The sequence below is a fragment of the Canis lupus genome, chromosome 1 (assembly GCF_048164855.1).
Source record: "Canis lupus baileyi chromosome 1, mCanLup2.hap1, whole genome shotgun sequence".
Classification (NCBI taxonomy): Eukaryota; Metazoa; Chordata; class Mammalia; order Carnivora; family Canidae; genus Canis; species Canis lupus.
In genome coordinates, this window is record NC_132838.1 from 61,527,440 (window position 1) to 61,547,787 (window position 20,348).

At 37.7% G+C, this 20,348-nt stretch overlaps 1 long non-coding RNA gene and 1 other non-coding gene across 4 annotated transcripts in view; both read left to right on the forward strand.

The window, feature by feature from the left end:
• Nucleotides 1-299: 299 nt before the first annotated feature.
• Nucleotides 300-402, forward strand: LOC140608873 (U6 spliceosomal RNA). Its single transcript, XR_012010860.1, has one exon. It is a non-coding gene; the product is annotated as a U6 spliceosomal RNA (small nuclear RNA).
• Nucleotides 403-600: 198 nt separating this feature from the next.
• The window catches only part of LOC140636712 (uncharacterized), a 118,081-nt gene continuing 98,333 nt past the window's right edge, over nt 601-20,348 (forward strand). Inside the window, exons 1-2 of one of the 3 annotated variants that reach the window (XR_012033919.1) lie at nt 601-1,281; nt 8,424-8,621. This is a non-coding gene — a long non-coding RNA (uncharacterized lncRNA). Of the gene's footprint in view, nt 1,282-8,423; nt 8,622-17,014; nt 17,278-20,348 lie in introns of those variants that run through there. The other 2 variants (XR_012033918.1, XR_012033924.1) reach the window with 2 other exon arrangements.

Sequence of the window (20,348 nt, forward strand, 5' to 3'; positions counted from 1 at the left end):
TAGAGGTTATAACAGAGATCAAATGTGAAAAAACACAAAATTGCTAATTAGTCAATGTCAAGTAAAAGGGCATCCTATCTTCATTTTGGAATTAATACACTTGTCATAGACATATGTTTAGATGTTCTTTATGAGTCCTGCTACTGTTTATTGTATCTAAGTTTATTTCACCTTTTCTATTACAATTATGAACAATGAGTTAAAATTTAAAAAGGTTGACCCCAGAAAGTTCAAACAGAAAAACACATGCACATGAACTGAAAGCAATAAACCTTTTTTGAAAATTACTTACTGGGTTCTCACTTCAGCAGTGCATATACTAAAACTGGAATAATACAAAGAACATTAGCATGACCCCTGTGCAAAGATAACACAAAAATTACTTAGTAGATGTCTTCTTATACTGGGCACTGTGGTAAGCTTGAGTAATCTAAAACTTACAGAAACATGGCTCCTATATATAGTAAGTCAGATTTCCAAAAATAGCAGTAAAAATACCTGTTAACCTTCATGTGTTTTTACTGTGTAATTTTGATATTCCTGCTATTTCTCCCAATAGCAGGGAGGTAGAGTTTGCTTCCTTCTCTTGAATCTAGATGACCTTTTACCTCAACAAATATAGTATGTCAGAAGTAATATGATGTAATTTTCAACACAAGAATATAACAATGCTGTTTTTCTGTCTTGATGTCTTGAGGCACTTCGGGGGAAGCCAGATGCCACATAAGCAGTCCAACAATCCTAAGATTTCTATGCTGAGACCAAACTACTCACATGGAAAGGAAGATGGCAGAAGAGTAGGAGGACCCTAGGCTCACCTTGTCCCATGAATACAATTAGATAACTATCAAACCATCATTAAAAATACCCCAGAAATGAACCTGAAGGCTGGCCAAACAAATTCCACTAAATTCTACTAAAGATAGAGAAGAGGCCATATTGAAGAAGGGAAGAAATGTGAAGACCTGGTTTGGGAGAAATGGACTGTGGTCACCACGGTTGCAGAGAAGGTTACAGAGAAAATGAACCCCCATGGCAACTGACATAGAATGTGGGAGGGGCCAAATTTCATGAGTTCTTGCAACCAGTGGGGCTTACAACCTGGAGTAGGCTTGGCTCAGGGAGAGCCCAGGGTGTTGGGGCTGCTCTTGTAGAGAAGACCAGGCAAACAGTCTGCAGACCTACAGTGTGGAAACAGTGATCTGTTATTTGCACATCTCAGAGTGTGTCTCAGGGAGGCAGCATTCACAGAGACTCCTCCAAGAACAAAGGAATTGACAGGTACCATTTTCCTCTTCTTACCCCTTAGCATAAGCACAGGGCCACTTGCGGGAACCAGCATAGTACCATTCACTAACTACCTAACTTGTTTATACCAAGCCTTGCCCTCAATGAGCTCCAGTGGAACCTCCCTTCCCCAGAAATACCTATCTCAGTCCCAGTCTGGTGGGCTCCTTCCCCCGAAGACCAGCCCAAGCCCCTGCCCATACATGTCTCCCAATCCAGATGTTTTGCAGGGCCTCAGATGCAGCAGCAATGGTGACAGGTCTCATTTCACAAGCAGACAAGAGCAAACCTAGTTCAAACTCACCACATTAAGGCCAAGGATCAAACACTACCTACAAAGGACAGAAAACTTCGGTAGATGATTGGCCTGAATGATAAAGGAGCCAGGGCAAAATAGCAGAGCATACCCAGCACACATTGGAGACCTTAGCACCAGACCTGGGGAACAGGGGACACTATACTGCAGGCTATATAGGACCTCTTCTCCATAAAGACATTACCCTCAAGGAAAGATGTAGCTGACTTTTCTAACACAAAAGGAGGCACAGAGACTTAGATGAAATGAGAAGATAGGGAAATTTATCCCAAATGAAAGAACAGGACAAAGTCACAGCCAGACATCTAGGTAAAACAGATACAAGTAACATAAAACAGATATAAGTAACATACCTGACAGAGAATTTATTTTTTTAAGATTTACTTATTTATTTTAGAGAGAAAGAGAGAGCAAGAGGGAGAGAAGGGGCAGGGGGAGAGGAAGAGAATTCTCAAGCAGACTCCCCAGCAAAGCCCAATATGGCTCAATACCAGGACCCTAAGATCATGATCTGAGCCAAAATCAAGAGTTAGATGCTTAACCAACTGAGCTACCAGGCACTCCAAAGTAATGATCATAAAGATACTCACTAGAATTGAGAAAAGAATGGAAGACAACAGTGAGACTATTAATACAGACATGAGGAACACCATAGCAGAAGTAAAGGGCTCAATAAATGAAATGAGAAACACACCTGATGGAACACTGGGCTGGAAGAAGCAAAGAAACAAATTGGTGACTTAGAAGACAGAAAATAATCTAAATGAACAAAAGGGAAAAAGTCATATAAAAAAACAAAATAGACTCATGGTACTCAGCGACTCCATCAAAAGTAATAATAGTCACATTATAGGAGTCCCAGAAGAAGAGAGTGAAAAGGGGGCAGAAATTTTATTTGAAGAGATAAGAGCTGAAAACTTCCCTATTCTGGGGAAGGAAAGATATATCCACATCCAGAAGGCACAGAGAAACCCCCCCACCACACACACACACATAATTCAACAAAAGTAGATCAATATCAAGACATATTGTAATTAAAATGGCAAAACACAGTGATAAAGGAAAAAATATTAAAAACAACAAGACAGGGAACCCCTGGGTAGCTCAGCGGTTTAGCGTCTGCCTTTAGCCCGGGGAGCGATCCTGGAGACCCGGGATCGAATCCCACGTTGGGCTCCCGGTGCATGGAGCCTGCTTCTCCCTCCTCCTGTGTCTCTACCTCTCTCTCTCTCTCTCTCTCTCTCTCTATGTTTATCATAAATAAATAAATAAATAAATAAATAAATAAATAAATCTATCTATCTTAAAAAAAGAAACAAGACAAAAAAAAAAAAAAAAGACAGTTACATACAAGGGAAACACCATAGGGCCATCAGGGGATTTTCAGCAGTAACTCTCTAACCCAGAAGAAAGTGGCATGATATACTGAAAGTGCTGAACAGGAAAAATCCACAGCCAAGAATTATCTAGCCAGCAGGCTATCATTCAGAGCAGAAAGAGAGATAAACAGATTCCCAAACAAAAACTAAAGCAGTTCATAACCACTAAATAGCTCTGCAAGAAATATTAAAGGGGACTCTGAGTAGAGAGGAAAGATCAAAAGTGACAGTATAAAAGTAGGAAACATAAAAGCAGTAAATGGAAATTTTTGTAAAATAATACAGAAGTCACAAAATAAAAATATGTACAATATAACATATACCTAAAACATGAGAAGTAGATAAAGAGTGGGTTCAAACTTAAACAACTATCAACTTAATATAGACTGCTACATGCAGAAGATGATATACAAAAACCTAATGGTAACCACAAATCAAAATCACTAATAAACTTGCGAAGAATAAAGAGAAAGAAATCCAAATCTATCAGTAAAGAAATCCAGCAAACCATGAAAGGAGAAAGACAAAAAGAATCAGACAAAATCTTTAGAAACAACCACAAAAACAAGTAACAAAATGGCAATAAATATATATCTATCAATAATTACTTTGAATGTAAATGGACTAAACACTCCAATTAAAAGACACAGGGTGACAAATGGAAGAAAAAAAAGGACTCATTTATATGCTGTTTACGAGACACTAATTTTATACCTAAAGACACCTACAGATTGAAAATGAGAGGACAGAAAAACATTTATCACGCAAATGGATGTCAAAAGAAAGCCAGAGTAGCAATTTTTATATCAAACTAGACTTTAAGCGAAGAATGTATGTAACAAGAGACAAAGACAGAGACTATATAATAATAAAGGGGCAATTCAACAAGAAAATATAACAATTGTAAATATTTATGCATCCAATACAGGAGCACCCAAAACATAAGACAGTTAATAATAAACATAAAGGAATAATTGATAATAATACCATAATAGTAGGGGACTTTAACAACCCACTTACATCAGTAGATAGATAATCTAAACAGAAAATCAACAAGGAAACAATGGCTTTGGATGACACACTGAACCAGATGGACTTAACAGATATATTCAGAACATTTCATTCCCAAACAGCAGAATACACCTTCCTTTCCAGTGCCCATGGGACATTTTCCAGAATAGACCACATATTAGGCCACAACACAAACCTCAACAAATTCAAAAAGATCATAATCATACCATGCAACTTTTCTGACTACAACACTATGAAACTAGAAGTCAATCACGAGGAAAAAAAATCTAGAAAGACCTCAAATATGTAGAAGTTAAATAACATGCTACTAAACAATGAGTGGGTCAACCAGGAAATCAAAGAAGAAATTTAAAAAGTATGTGGCAACAAATGAAAATGAAAACATAATTGTTCAAAATCTATGGGATGCAGCAAAAGCAGTTCTAAAAGGGAAGTTTACAGCGATACAGGCCTAGCTCTGAAAGCAATAAAAATCTCAAATAATCTAACCTTACAACTAAAGGATCTAGAAAAAGAACAACAAACAAAATCTAAAACCAGCAGAAGGAAGGAAGTAATCAAGATTACAGCAGAAATAAATGATATAGAAACTTAAATAAATAAATAAACAAACAAACAAATAAACCCCACTAACAACAATAAAACAGATCAATAAGACCAGGAGCTGGAAATCAATAAAATTGATAACCTCTAGCTAGACTTATCAAGGAAAAAAAGACGAGACTGAAATAAATAAAATCACAAACAAAACAGGAGCAGTAACAACAAGCACCACAGAAACACAATTATAAAAGAATATTATGGAAAACTCTATGCTAACAAATTGGAAACCTAGAAGAAATGAATAAATTTCTAGAAACATACAACCTACCAGAACTGAAACAGGAGGAAACAGAGAATTTGAACAGAATGATTATCAGCAAAGAAACTCAATCAGTTTCAAAAACTCCCAACAAAGAAAAGTTCAGGACCAGATAGCTTCACAGGCAAATTCTATCAAACATTTAAAGAAGAATTAATATCTATTCTGTTCAAACTATTTCAAGAAACAGTAAAGGAAAACTTCCAAATTCATTCTAGGAAACCATCATTACCCTAAAACCGAAATCAAATAAAGACACCACAAAGAGAGAGAACCACAGGCCAATATCTCTGATGAACACAGATGCAAAATCCTCAACAAAATACTAGCATACCAAATCCAACAATACATTAAAAAATCATTAACATTATCAAGTGGGATATATTCCTGAGTTGCAAGGGTAGGTTCAGTATTCAAAAATCAATCGACATGATACATCACATCAACATAAGAAAGGATAAGTGGATAAGTATGATATGATCCTTTCACTAGATGCAGAAAAAGCATTTGACAAAGTACAACATCCATTCATGACTTTAAAAAAAACACTCTCAACAACAATAAAACAAAACAAAAAACTCAACAAAGTAGGTTTAGAGAAACCACACCTCAACATCATAAAGGCCATATATGAAAAACCCACAGTTAACATCATCAATGAGGAAAAACTGAGAGCTTTTCTCCTAAAGTCAGGAACAGGAAATGCTGTCCATTCTCATCAGTTTTATTCAAAACAGTACGGAAGTCCTAGCCACAGCAATCAGACAATAAAAACAAGTAAAAGGCAACCAAATTGGTAACAAAGAAGTTTTCACTATTTGCAGATGACATGATACTACATGTAGAAAACCCAAAAGACCCCACCAAAAAACTGCTAGAACTGATAAGTGAACTCAGTAAAGTCACAGGATACAAAATCAATGAGCAGGGATCCCTGGGTGGCGCAGCGGTTTGGCGCCTGCCTTTGGCCCAGGGCGCGATCCTGGAGACCCAGGATCGAATCCCACATCAGGCTCCTGGTGCATGGAGCCTGCTTCTCCCTCTGCCTACGTCTCTGCCTCTCTCTCTCTCTCTGTGACTATCATAAATAAATAAAAATTAAAAAAAAAAAAAATTTAAAAAAAAAAAAAAAAAAAAAAAAATCAATGAGCAGAAGACTGTTGCATTTCTAGTTACTAATAATGAAGCAGAAAGAGAAATTAAGAAAACAATCCCATTTACAATTGCACTATAAATAATAATTGCATTAGGAATAAACCTAACCGAAGTAGTAAAAGACCTCTACACTAAAATCTATAAAACACTGATGAAAGTAACTGAAGGTGACACAAAGAGCGGAAAGATATTCCATGCCCACAGATTGGAAAAACAAGTATTCTTAAAATGTCTATACTGCCCACAGCAATCTACACATTTAATGCAATCTCTATCAAAATACCAAGAGCATTTTTCACAGAGCTAGAACAAACAAAACTAAAACTTGTATGGAACCACAAAAGACCACAAATAGCCAAGGCAATCTTGAAAAAGAAAAGCAAAACCAGAGGTATCACAATTCCAGTTTTCAAGTTATATTACAAAGCTGTAGTGATCAAAACAGCATGGTACTGGCACAAAAATTGACACACAGGTCAATTGAACAGAATAGAAAATCCAGAAATAAACCATCACAATTTGGCCAATTAATCTTCCACAAAACAGAAAAGAATATCCAATAAGAACAAGACAGTCTCTTGAACAGATGGTGTTGGGAAAACTGGACAACAACATGCAAAAGAATGAAACTGGTCTATTTTCACATCATACACAAAAGTTAACTCAAACTGTATTAAATACTTAAATGGGACTTGAAACCATAAAAATCCTAAAAGAGAGCACAGGCAGTAACTTCTCTGACATCAGTCATAACAAATTCTTTTCTAGATATGCTCCTTGTGGCAAGGGAAACAAAAGCAAAAATACACAATTGGGATTACATCAAAATAAAAACCTGCACAGCAAACAAAACAATCTGAAAAACTAAAAGGCATCTTAGGGAATGGGAGAAGATATTTGCAAATGACACCTCTGATAAAAGGTTAGTATCCAAAATACATTTAAAAAACATACAATTCAGCACCAAAAAATGAATAATCCAATTAAAACATAGGCAGAAGACATGAACATGTTTTTCTGAAGAAGACATCCAGATGGCCAACAGACACACATGAAAAGATCCTCAACATCACTCATCATCAGGGAAATACAAACCAAAACTACAATGAGCTATTACCTTACACTGCCAGAATGGCTAAGGTCAACAATACAAGAAACAACAGAGGTTAGTGAGGACATGAAGAAAGGGGAACCCTCTTCCACTGCTGGTGGAAATGCAAACTGGTACAGCCACTCTGGAAAAGAGCATGCAGGTTCCTTAAAAAGTAAAAAATAAAACTACCCTACTATCCAAAAATCATATTCCTGGGCATTTACTCAAAGAATACAAAAACACTAATCCAAAGAGATACATGCACCCCAATGTTTATAGCAATAGAGCATTATTTAATAACCAACCTACAGAAGCAGCCAAGTGTCTATTAACTGATGAATAAAGAAGAGTTGGCATATGTATATGAATATATATTCAAATATGTATATCCAAATATTATTTAGCTATAAGAAAGAATGAAATCTTGCTATTTACAACAGCATGGTCAGAGCTAGAGAGTATAATGCTAAGCAAAATAAATCAGTCGGACAAAGATAAATATACTCCATGACTTCACTTACATGTAAAATTTAAGGAACAAAACAAAAGGGGGGGGGGGAGAGCGAGGCAGTCAAGAAACAGACTCTTAACTATACAGAACAAAGGGGAAGTGGGTCAAATGGGTGATCAGGATTAAGGAGTGCACTTACTGTGATGAGCACTAGGTGATATTTGGGATTGTTGAATCATTATATTGAACATCTGGAACTAATATACACTGTATGTTAAACTGGAATTAAATAGAAACAAAACAAAGCAAAAAACTAATTCACATGGACAGACCACATAGAGAAATCCTAAGTATATATGAAGAAAGAGAAAACAGCTTCACCTCCTCCAGTCCCCTGTGTTTCAATTCCATCCATGTGAGATAGTCAACTATTATGGACTGAATTATGACCTAAACAAAATTCACATGTTGAAGTCCTAGCCCCCAGAGTGACTGTATATGAAGACAGGGTCTTAATTAAGAGTAAGGACACCTGGGTAGCTTAGTCACCTGAACATCTTACTCTTGATTTTGACTCAGGTCAAAATCTTGGGTGGTGGGATCAAGTCCTGCCACAGGTTCCATGCCCAACATGGAGTCTGCTTAAGATTCTCTGTCTCCCACTCCCTCTGCCCCTCCCCCTGTTTGCACTCACTCTCTCTCTAAATAGGTAAATAAAAATTTTTTTTAAAAGTATGTAATTAAGTTTAAAATGAGGTCATAAAGGTGGGGCTTATATAATAGAACTGGATTCCCTTATAAGACAAGGAAGAGATACTGAAGATCTCTCTTTTCACTTCTGCACAAAGGAAAGGCCATGTGAGAACACAGTGAGATGTCAGCTGACTGCAAGCCAGGAAGAGAGACCTCACAAGAAACCCACTATACTGGCACCTTGATCTTGAACCTCTTATTATGGCAGTCTGATCATACTAATACGGAGACTTTGAGCCATAACCATACAGTCAAGCTCTCCCCAAATTCCTGACCCACAAAAAAACTGAAAGGTAAGAAAATGATGATCCTCATTTTAAGTCACAAAGTTTTGGTGTGATTTGTTATACAGAAATAGATAACTGAGACACTACTCTTGAGGCACTCATAGGGAAGATAAAATATAGAATTATACATCAAACTGCTATATTAGTTATGTATCAAATTCTTTGAGCCAGAAAGTAAGCAAAGAGGGAGAAGGGTTTTGTTTTTGTTCTTTTTTTTTGTCTTGTTTTTAAGTTTTTGTTTGTTTGTTTTTAGAGAGAGAGCACACCAGTGGGGAGAACAAAGGGAGTCAAGCAGACTGCACTGAGCACAGAGCCTAACTGGGGCTCCATCTCACAATCTGAGATCATGACCTGAGCTGAAACCAAAAGTCAGACACACTCAACTGACTGCCACCCAGGTGCCCCTTGAACTGGAAGTTTTTAAATATTTAATAACTGACCAGAGGCAGACCTAGGATGAAGACAGCTTAGGTGGGTTCAAACTGGAAGAAGTAATATTACTGAAGTAGATATTACTCAGATATGCTATGAATTATACTATATCCCCCAAATTTCGTATGTTGAAGCCCCAGCCACCTCCATGTGACTATATCTGAGATGGAACCATTAAGGAGGTGATTAGGTTAAATAAGGTCCTAAGAGTGGATCCCTGATGTAATAAAATTGGTGGCCTTATAACAAGATGAAGAAACACTATAGTTCTTTCGTCCGTAAGCCAGGAAAAAGGCCCTCATTGGAACCTGGGCATTCTGGCACCCTGATCTAAGACTTCCGGCTTCCTGAATTGCAAGAAAATAAATTCTTATTGTTTAAGTCATTCAATCTATGGCATTTTGTTATGATAGACTGAGCTTACTAGTACAGGTGACTTCATACTTTTTTTTTTCAAACTTAATTAGATTGAGTGTCAAACCATTAGTAAATGTGGAGAAAAATAAAAATGTGTATATTATTTGTCTGATCAACACATTAGTCTATGAGCAACCCAAAGGCAGGAGTTATGTTCACTGAGGTACTCTCCAATAGCACCCAGATCATGGCCTCTATCTGAGCCATGGTAACTGCTGAAAGAAGGGAGAAAGGGAGGAAAGAGGAGTTAGGAAACTAAAATCTCTCAGTGATATAGAACCTAAAACCATCCAGTAGAATATCTAAAATAACCCAAAGAAAGAAATCTTCCAGAGATAATAAGTGGAATTAATGGAATAGAATCTGCCAAAATGGAGAAAACATCAAAGAATCATTGGGTTAAACAGAGTCAGTAGTACACAAAAGGCTGGTTTGGGGTTTTGTCTATGCCTTAGCCCACTCATTTTCAAAACTTTTTTCCTACTCATTATTCCCTAATAATTATTCATTGCTGGTAGAACTGCCTGTTGGGACCAGTCTTCAGTCTATGGCCTCCTGCTAATCCCTACCTTGCTTTCCAACCTCCAACAGGTCTTTCTTCTGCTGACTTTTCAGTGTTACTCCATAGACTTCCTTGAACTCAATGTTCAATTTTAAAATGTTAATACACATCTAGTTTTGGACACTTTCAAATGCAAAGACTGTAAATAAATGTGCACCTCATCCAAATCATTTTAAGAGGCTAAAACTTTTAAAAGGCCAACTACATGCAAAATAATCATTAAGAAGGAAAAGGCCATTTATTGTGTACTTAAGAATTCAACATGAATGCAAAGCAGGAGGTGAAAGATAAGCAGAAAGAGAAATCCCAGTCCAAGATCTCTCAGTAAAACATTTTTCTTTGTCTTTGTGATTGTAAGCATTCATTTATAATAAGTAGATTTTTTACTGAACTTACTCCAGACCAAATTTTCACCTGGCCTTTTTTTCTGCAATCAAATATCAAGGTGGGAAGACAGACCAGGCCAAGTCCTAATGCTCCTGCCTTCAGATCCTTTGATTCCATTACTCTGGGCCTGATTGTCCATAGGGTTTCACTGGAGGGAACAAACTGAACTAGAAATTCAGCTTCCTTTACACTGAATATAACTTTGTACTGACTTACTATTTAATCTTAGGTATAACTTGATCAGTCATTACTGCACAGTTTCCCCCAAAGGGTGTTACTATTTATTAAGATGGGATTAGATTTCCCAATTTACTTTTAATATAGACACATATTTCCTACTGAATCTCTCCTTGGATCTCTGTGGTAGTAAAACCTATTGGAATGTGGATTATGTATAAAGGATGCATATTTATTTCTGATTATGACCCAATTCCAAATACGTGGTAAGATTTGAGCCCTATGTTGCAGAATACACTAGAATTTTTCAGGGTCCTAACTATAAGCCACATAATTCATAACAAATCGGTAATACAGCTAAACCCTGAAAGAAAATAGGATTGAATTATGAACAATGAGCTGTGAAAACATTACTTTCTAGCTAGAAGGCAAAATTCTGAGTTTTGGGTTAAAATAGGTGACATCTATCTTATATCCTCCATGACTATTTGCAGACATGGGACAGCAGGACTATTCTTACTACAACGTATCCTCAAAACCAACATTAAATACAACTGGACAACAAAAGTCATTAATATTGATTGAGTCTGAATGAAAAGGTGTGCAATTGGCTCAAAAGGTAAATAATTTCTCTTGAACAATTGTATTGGATAAAACTATAATGTAATTTTTAAATTTCCACAAAACACACATTGAAATCAATATCCTTACTTGGCAAGTTAAATGTTGTACCATCTAATTCATATGTAACATTTAGAACTTTCTAATGCTTACAGAACATAAAATAACATACAGCGTTATCTGATAGAATAATGATGATTTCAAAGTTTAGTTTCTGATAGAAATATTTTAACATGCAACCCACTCGGTGCTACTTCAGATTTATAACTATTTTTGTTCTTGAGAATCACGAAAATAGGATTATCATGAACTTTTGTTTACATACCTAATGCAGCTAGATTTTAGCTTCTAGAAAAAAAAAATTTTCTGGGCTCTGATGACTCTACATGGATTTAGTCTGTCTCTATACCACTGTCATACTAATTTGACAATGGATCCTTTGTAAGTTTGTGATCTGGACTTCATGCTTACCCTGGCTTCACTTGGACTTCTTACTGTGCTCTGCTAGTTTTGGGGCCCTCTAGCATTTCTCTGCAACTTACATGGCAATGCTAACTTATACCACATCCTCACTTCTCACCCAGTATTTCCTGACAACCTGTGAATAATGAGTGAGACTTCACTGGGAGATGGCTTTGTGAAGAAAAATGAATAATTTACTTGGTAATCATGGTCATCTATCAGACTATGCATTTTTTCCTAATAAGTGATTTTGCTATGTTTGCTTAAAACTTATGCTGAATTTTTCATGAGTTGGATGAGTGCTTTCCAGCATCTGTTTATAATGTCAACCTTTTTTTTTTATTTTTTTTTTTATTTTTTTTTTATGAAATGAAACCTTGGAAGATGAGAACAGAAAAACTGGGTGGTTAAAAAGATATATTACCTTTCAGAATGGGGGCTCTCTGTGCCTGAATTATAAGAGAAGGTCTCCAGAGGTTTCAGAGTGATTTAACTATTTTCAAATCTTCCATTCAAATGATCATATGCTGCTCAGCATATTATATGTCATTTGCAGACTTCTTCAAGACCAATTTGTACTGGATGTTTTGAAAGACAAGAATCATGGGAGCTGAGTACTTATATTCAAGTATTCTTGATGAGTAACATCTAAAGGTCTAAATACTAAAAACTCCTATTTAAAAGGTGGCTCAGTTGGTTAAGTGTCTGCGTTTGACTCAGGTCATGATCCTGGGGTGCTGGATTGAGCCCCTGCAAAGGGCTCCTGATCAGCATGGAGTCTGCTTCTCCCTCTGCCCTTCCCCCCGCCCCCCGCCATGCTCTCTTTCATGCTCTCTCTCAAATAAATAAAATCTTTTAAAAATAGAAAAGGCATAAGAGAATATTTTATTCACTGAGTGATTACTACTAAGGAAATGGGAGATTAAGCAGGAGAATACACTGTATAGAGCAGGGAATTTTAAATAATTAGCTTATAAAATAAGATACAATTTATACATTTCTAAGGAAGTTTGAATATTGTAAAGAAAATCATCTGCATAGTAATTTGCAGCTTCAAAACGTTTTTAAATGAGTATGGTTTTATATATTCATAATTAGAAATTCAGAATTGTAACTTATTTAAAAAATATATTCAACCTAAAAAACCTTTAACCTTTAGAAGCTTAGCAGACACAAAATGAAGGTAAGTGCACTTAGTTCTTTTTTTTTTTTAATTTTTATTTATTTATGATAGAGAGAGAGAGAGAGGCAGAGACACAGGCAGAGGGAGAAGCAGGCTCCATGCACCGGGAGCCCGACGTGGGATTCGATCCCGGGTCTCCAGGATCGTGCCCTGGGCCAAAGGCAGGCGCCAAACAGCCGTTGCACCACCCACTAGGGATCCCCTGCACTTAGTTATTTAGTTCACAAGTAAATCAGTTATATTTGGTAAATTTATTTTGTTTCTGATGTATAATAATCTTTTGGCTTCTTTCATTAAAAAAAAAAAGAATCTAGTGGCACTCAAGTAATTCTATTGCAAATGAGTTATTGACTAAAATGTGAGCACATAAAGAGAAGAGAAAACATCTTATTTAAATTTGTATCACCAATGGCTAGCAAAGTGTTTGGCATATATTGGGCACACAACTAGCTGTGGCATGAATGTATAAATAGAAATATACAATTTTTCCACTACCAATGGAACAATGAAAATGATCATTTAAATATAAGGTTGTCACAAGGCTTAGTCCAAAATGAATTGGTCTTCGAAAAACTGTGGGTCTAACTTAGTACAAATAATAATGATCACAACTTAAAAATAAATTCTTACTTCTAGTAAAAACTTTACAGTTTAGCTTAGAAAATGAAAATATATGAAATCTGCAGTGTTTTATAATGTAGTAAACAATTATACATTATCTTGTTTGCTCCTTCCTCCTCGGATTTAGATCTTAATATTGTATTTTATTTATTCTACTTAAAGATAAATAGATACAGGAAAGTGTATAAAGAACTCTCACCCTAAATATACAGCGTGATTTTTTTTATATATTTATAGGCCTGAGTAATCATATCAACCAAGCTCAAGATAGAAAACATTTCTAGAATCCTATAAGCTTTCCACTGTTCTTCATTTGTTCTTACTGATTAATTCTCTTTTCTCATACTTCATACAGATAGAACCATAGAATAAATATGTCTTTATGTCTGGCTACTTTCTGTCAGTATATCTATAAATTTCACCCATATTATAACTTATACCAGAGTTGATTATTTTTTATTGTTGCATAGCATTTCACTGTATGAATATACCAATATTTATTTATCCATTCTCCTACTGATATTTATGATATTCATAAAACTGTGAACATTTTGCATAATACTTTTGTTAACATGCAGTCATTTGTCTTTTGTATATAACCAGGAGCGGAATTGTTTGGCCATGGGTTACATATAAGTAGAAGACACTGAACAGTTTTCTTTTTAATATCTTTTTTTTTAGATTTATGAGAGATACGTAAGAGAGAGAGGCAGAGACACAGGCAGAGAGAGAAGCAGGCTCCGTGCATGAAGCCAGATGTGGGACTTGATCTCAGGACTCCAGGATCACACCCTGAGCTAAAGGCAGATGCTTAACTGCTAGCCACCCAGGCATCCCCTGAACAGTTTTCCAAAGTGGTTACACAATTTTATACTGAGACCAGCAACATACGTTCCAATTGTTCCTATGCTTGCCAAGACTTCATATTATCAGTCTTTTAAATTTTAACCATGAAGTAGATACGTAGTAGTATTTCATTGTGGATTATTCTCATTTTAAAAATGAAAAACTCAATTCAGAGCAACTACATCGCTTATCTATGATTACATTTATGGTATTAGCTATGACCCCTAATCTTAGTGTCTTGATTCTATATTCATTGTTGTACTTTTTCTGTTACACTATGCTAGTGTTCTTCCTTCCTTCCTCTTTTTTCTTTGCTCTTTTCTTATTTCAGTAATTTTGGTTATGAAAAATTTCAAACAGAGAAAAGCACAGAGGAATATATATAATTTGGATTTAACAATTGTTTACACTTCACCATATTTATGTATATTTTACTAAAAACTTAAAATTACATACTTCATGACATTTTACCCCTAAATATCTCATTATGTACTTCTAAAGTATAAGAATATTTTCTTATGTAAAATGAAAATTTTTATCTCAACTCAATTAACAATAAGCACCTGATGTTATCTAACACTAGTCTTTCAAATGTTTCCAATTATTATAAAAATATGTTTTACAGCTGTTTTGTTCAAAATAAAAATCAATAATAATTCAAAAGCAACTTTCAATATTATTACTATTATTATTGTTGTTATTTGGCAGAGTATAATATTAAGCCTATGTAAAAGCTTTTCTCTTCATACTAAAGTCTACATGGCATAGGTAAACATTCTATTATGTATTTATTTAACATTTATTAAAACTATGATGTGTTCAGACACTGGGTGCAGTGTAAAAGAGTGGATATTACACCAAGATATCAAATATTGTTTCTTAAAAAAATACCCCAGTACTCAAGTAAAAGAATATGAAAAATGCAATCGATATGGAGAAAAGAATTAGCAAATTAAAGAAGTGATCTTGGTCTTTGTTCTTTAAAGGATTACTATTAATTATACAGTTTTTTTTTCTCATGAATTTCCATTCTCAGTAGGAATTGATTAACCTTTTATTGCTACTATTATTACTAATGGGTGGAATACCAGATGAAAGGAGTCCGTATTCATTCTGAATAGAAAATCAAATGAAGCACACCATTCTCAGTGCAAAACTCTATTATGTTTTTATTGTTCCTCCAATTAAATTCTGAGTTTGTTTAAATATTCATGGTATATCTAGAGCAAATACATAAAATAAAAATGTACTGTTTTTTGGGGTATCTATTTTCTATAAAACCATGGGCCACATGGAAGAACAACCTAGATAGTCATAAAATAGCACAGCACTGGGGCACCCGTGTGGCTCAGTGGTTGAGCACCCGGGTTTGGCTCATTTGTGATCCCAGGGTCTCGGGTTTGAGTCCCACATCAGGCTCCCTGCATGGAGCCTGCTTCTCCCTCTGCCTGTGTCTCTGCCTCTCTCTCTGTCTCTGTGTCTCTCATGAAAAAATAAAATCTTTTAAAAATATAATAAATAAAATAGCACAGAGCTGACCAGCTGATTTAAGACGGCTGCCACTTCTTACCCCCATTAGTCTTAAAACTATTGACTACCATGTATTACCACCCAATTACTTCTAGATTATTTATATTTGCACAACTCTTACCTTAAAAAGGAGGGGGGGGGGAGAATCAGGGATTCCTACCTGCAGGATAGGTTTCTTCTGCACTTAGAAGAGAAAAATGCAAACAACTTCTGAAGCAGTTGATCATGGTCCTCTTGGCTTTCTCTTAACTTCGTATCGTCCAGTTATCTCTGCGAAGTAGAAACTACCCATTTCAGTTTTCGCAACGTTCGCTGAGGCCCAGGGGCCGCGTCGCCGACGAGGGGAAGCGCGCTCCTCAGCCGAGGGTCATGAGGAGGGCGGGCCTGGACCTGCCTGCAGCTAGTTCAGTCCTGGATACGAACACAGAGAACGCCAGTCACACCCATGATGCTGTAGGTCACTCCGAGAGCGGACGACAAGCCCCCCAAAAAGCAATTGTTTTGCTTAACGAGAGTCACTGTGTCTCCACTGGCGTCCAGGGCGTCGGCGAGGAGCTGAGGCTTGTTTCCTAGTCTGGGGAGGCAGGGGAAGGTCGTCCGCCTTGAGTGGAAAGAACAGCTCTACAAAAACCAGAGGTTTGTTACTAAGACTTCTGCAGCGTACCTTAAATCCGAAACAGTTAAAAAAAAAAGTCATTCAAAACACACCACTTTAGAAATCAATAGCTTTGAAGCCACAGTAACACTTAAATATCCTTGACTCAGACGCATACATTTGGTCGGCTTGGAAAGCTAATTACACTTTCAACTTACTCTAACAGAATCTCAAAAAAAAAAAAAAAATTTTTTTTTTTTTTTAAATACGTCCGCTGAAATCGATACCTGACAGCTGTTACACCGCACCCTAGGGTGACAGGGCTGAGGCGTCGTCGGACAGCCGTCTGCTCGCCCTGTAGCCCGGGCTGAGGCGCGTGTGGAATCACCCCGGCAGCAGCACCGGCCGCCCTGAGGGCGGTGCCATTCTCCCTCAACGGGCCCCTCAGTTCGAGCGGGAGCAGCGCCTCCGACGACAGCTCTCCAGCCGCCTCTCCCTCCAGCACGCTGCGCGCGCGGCGCTGAGGGACGCCAGGGCGCCTGCGCGGTACCCAGCAGCCTCTGCGCCCACACGTCAGGTGGTCCCACACTTCCGGCGTCCAGGAAGGCGGCTTCCGGAGGACTGCTGGCTCCCGGTTGGCGACAGCCGGGCGCTCCTGGCTTTTGAGCTTTCCCAGCCTCTCGCTGTCATCCCGTTTGCTTCTGGAGCTCAAGCAAGGCAGAGAAAGCGCTCGTGCAACACTCGGGGGACCTCACTGCCTGCTCCGTGCCTCCGAGACTCCACCTGCACCATCTTTTGCCTTCCCTCTCTCTCTCTTTTACCAGAAACTGTAAGTCGTGTTGGGAGAAAAAGAAAGCAAACCCTCCCCAAAAGGTTATGAAACAGCTGAACCAGAGGCTTGAGGCATATAGAGGCATGTTCTTTCCTTTCCTCAGAGGGATAGTATTTTTACTCAGGAAGTACTCTTCTGGTTAAATTACGGGCTGTATGCCAAAGCCAGGCTTTAGGTTCTGGCCAGAATTTTATTTTTTTATTTATTTTTTTAATTTTTTTTTATTCATGAGAGACAGAGAGAGAGAGGCAGAGACACAGGCAGAGGGAGAAGTAGGCTCCACACAGGGAGCCCGACGTGGGACTCGATCCCAGGACTCCAGGACCAGGCCCTGGGTCAAAGGCGGGGGCTAAACAGCTGAGCCACCCGGGCTGCCCCCCGGCCAGAATTTTAAAGTTGGGCCCTGAATACTGGATCCTTTCGAGAAATCAGCCACAGAGACACTATACAGGAAACACAAGGTATCTAGAAATAGAGGGGTGATGTGTGGAATCCATGAAAACTATTCAGAGAGAAAGTGGATTTAACCCTTTCAAGTGTCAGAATAGCCCCCAAGTTGTTTGGCCTGTGGCCCAATGAGAAAAAGAGATTGGAGAAACGTCTTTCAAACTTTAGTGTCATCCCTCCCTGCTGTCAGTTTGGAGTCATGCCTGCATTCTCATTACAGAAATCAGGGGGAATGATCATATATTGATGAAACTGTCCACGAGAATCATGAAGGCTGTGCAAAAATTCTACTTGGCTAAAACAGTGACTGAAACAACCATTGGCATTAACAGCCTGGGCACTAAATCCTCTGCCCCTCCATCTGTAAACGTGACAAGCTAGAAGGACAACCTCCTCTCAGTGTGATTCATTCCAAAGAAAAGCCCTCACCTAAGGAGAGGCTTACTGGTAAGATAAGTGGAAAAGATTCCCCATTGTCCTGGGGAACCCAGTGCTTCTGTCCTAAGGTTTCTCACCTCCTTTATCCTTGATTTCACTAGGGAGGAAATACATTAGAGTCCGACCTTCATAATTCCCCAGTACATGTCGTCATATACAGAGGCCGGTATCTCCAGGTAGATGGGAGTACACAGGCCAAAGTTGCGCTGAGTGCAAGTATCTCAAATATTAAAAATCTGAAAAACATACACTATCTGAAATAGAACTAGTAGAACAGATGGACTCTGTTTTAAATAAGCTTCCTCAGAAGCAGAACCTGAGATGAAGAGTTTTGTGCAAATGATTCCCAGAAGAAACTGATAGAACAGTTGAGGAAGTAACAAGGGCATAGTAGAAGGCAAAGTACTATCTGTATGGTAGCTTCAGGCTGATCCTTTAAAAGTTACCACATTCTCCTGACTCAAGCCAAAAGTAGCAAGAAGTTTTGCCTTTGTTTTTGTTTTTTTTTAAGATTTATATATTTATTTTAGAAAGTAGAGAGATGGGCAAAGGGAGAGGGAGAGAGTCACAAACAGACTCCACACTGAGCCTGACATGGGGCTGGATCTCATGACCCTGAGATCAGGACGCTGCAGTCACAACCTGAGACAAAACCAGGAGTCTGATGCTTAAGCGATTATGCCTCCCAGCAGCGGGGACTTCTATACTTACGTTGTTTATGGGGAAGAAGAGAGAGGGAAAGGGGAAATTTGTAGGTCTTCTGGCTCTCTAGAGGCAATGGACTTCAGTATCTAACAGCTGTTTTCTGTAAAAGAGCTGCTGGTGCTGGCTGTTGAAAAGAAAACCCACCAAAGGGATCCCTGGGTGGCGCAGCGGTTTGGCACCTGCCTTTGGCCCAGGGCGCGATCCTGGAGACCCGGGATCGAATCCCACGTCGGGCTCCCGGTGCATGGAGCCTGCTTCTCCCTCTGCCTGTGTCTCTGCCTCTCTCTCTCTCTCTGTGACTATCATAAATAAATAAATTAAAAAGAAAAAAAAGATTAAAAAAAAAAAAAAAAGAAAACCCACCAAATACTAGAGGATCTGAGTGAAACACTGACATTAGCACCTTAAATCTACCTCTTGTACCATTCAGACTCACTTGCATCTCACATTAGTTTTACTGCATCCTGTTATGGATTAAATTATTTTTTGAGTCCAACCATATAGTCATTAAATAGGGCGAGATAAAGAATAGTTAATTATAGGGGATTAGGGCAACAGTATTGCTAATAAGCAAAGAGAATTCTAAATAACACAGGAATGTCAGAAGATGCCAAGGCTGAGATAGAGCCCTAAGGAAAATCTACTTAATAGAAATTCATGAGCATTTGGGAGAGGATAAGGAAAAATTAGACATATTTGGAAAATATTAGAGTTCTATAGAAAAGGAAACATAAATATTAACTTCCAAATAGTCAAGAAAGTAGAAAAACAGGAAAAATGGGATAATTTTTTTAAAAGATTAAAAATGTGCAAATATATAATCATTGTGAATTTACATTGTTTCAAAGTTAAAAAGCTCAGGCTGTCAGACTGTCAGTTTTAAAAATCTGGCTACATGCTCTGCGCAAAAGATACCTTTAAAACATAGAATATGCAAAGGTTGAATGTTAAAGAATGGAAAAGTATGTGGGACAAAAGAACCTAATGATATTGCTCTACTGACATCACACGAAACAGCTTTTTTAGAGTCTTTAAATACTTTTTAGAAGACTTAATTCACCAAGAAGCTACAAAACCATTCTAAATATGCAGACATAGAATAAAATACCCTCAAAGTATATAAAGCAAAGTTGAGGTGTAGGAGAAATTAACAAATCCACCATCGAGGTAGGTGATTTTAACATAGCTCTATATCACTGCTATGTCATAAAAGATACAAAAGGAAATTAAAACTACATTTGTAAACTACTAACAATTTTATACACACACAAGTGTAGATCACATTCTTTAATGACAGTTGAGGTAGAATAACAAAATGATGAGTTTTTAAAAATCTATATATTTGAGGGATCCCTGGGTGGCACAGCGGTTTGGCGCTTGCCTTTGGCCCAGGGCGTGATCCTGGAGACCCGGGATCGAATCCCACATCAGGCTCCCGGTGCATGGAGCCTGCTTCTCCCTCTGCCTGTGTCTCTGCC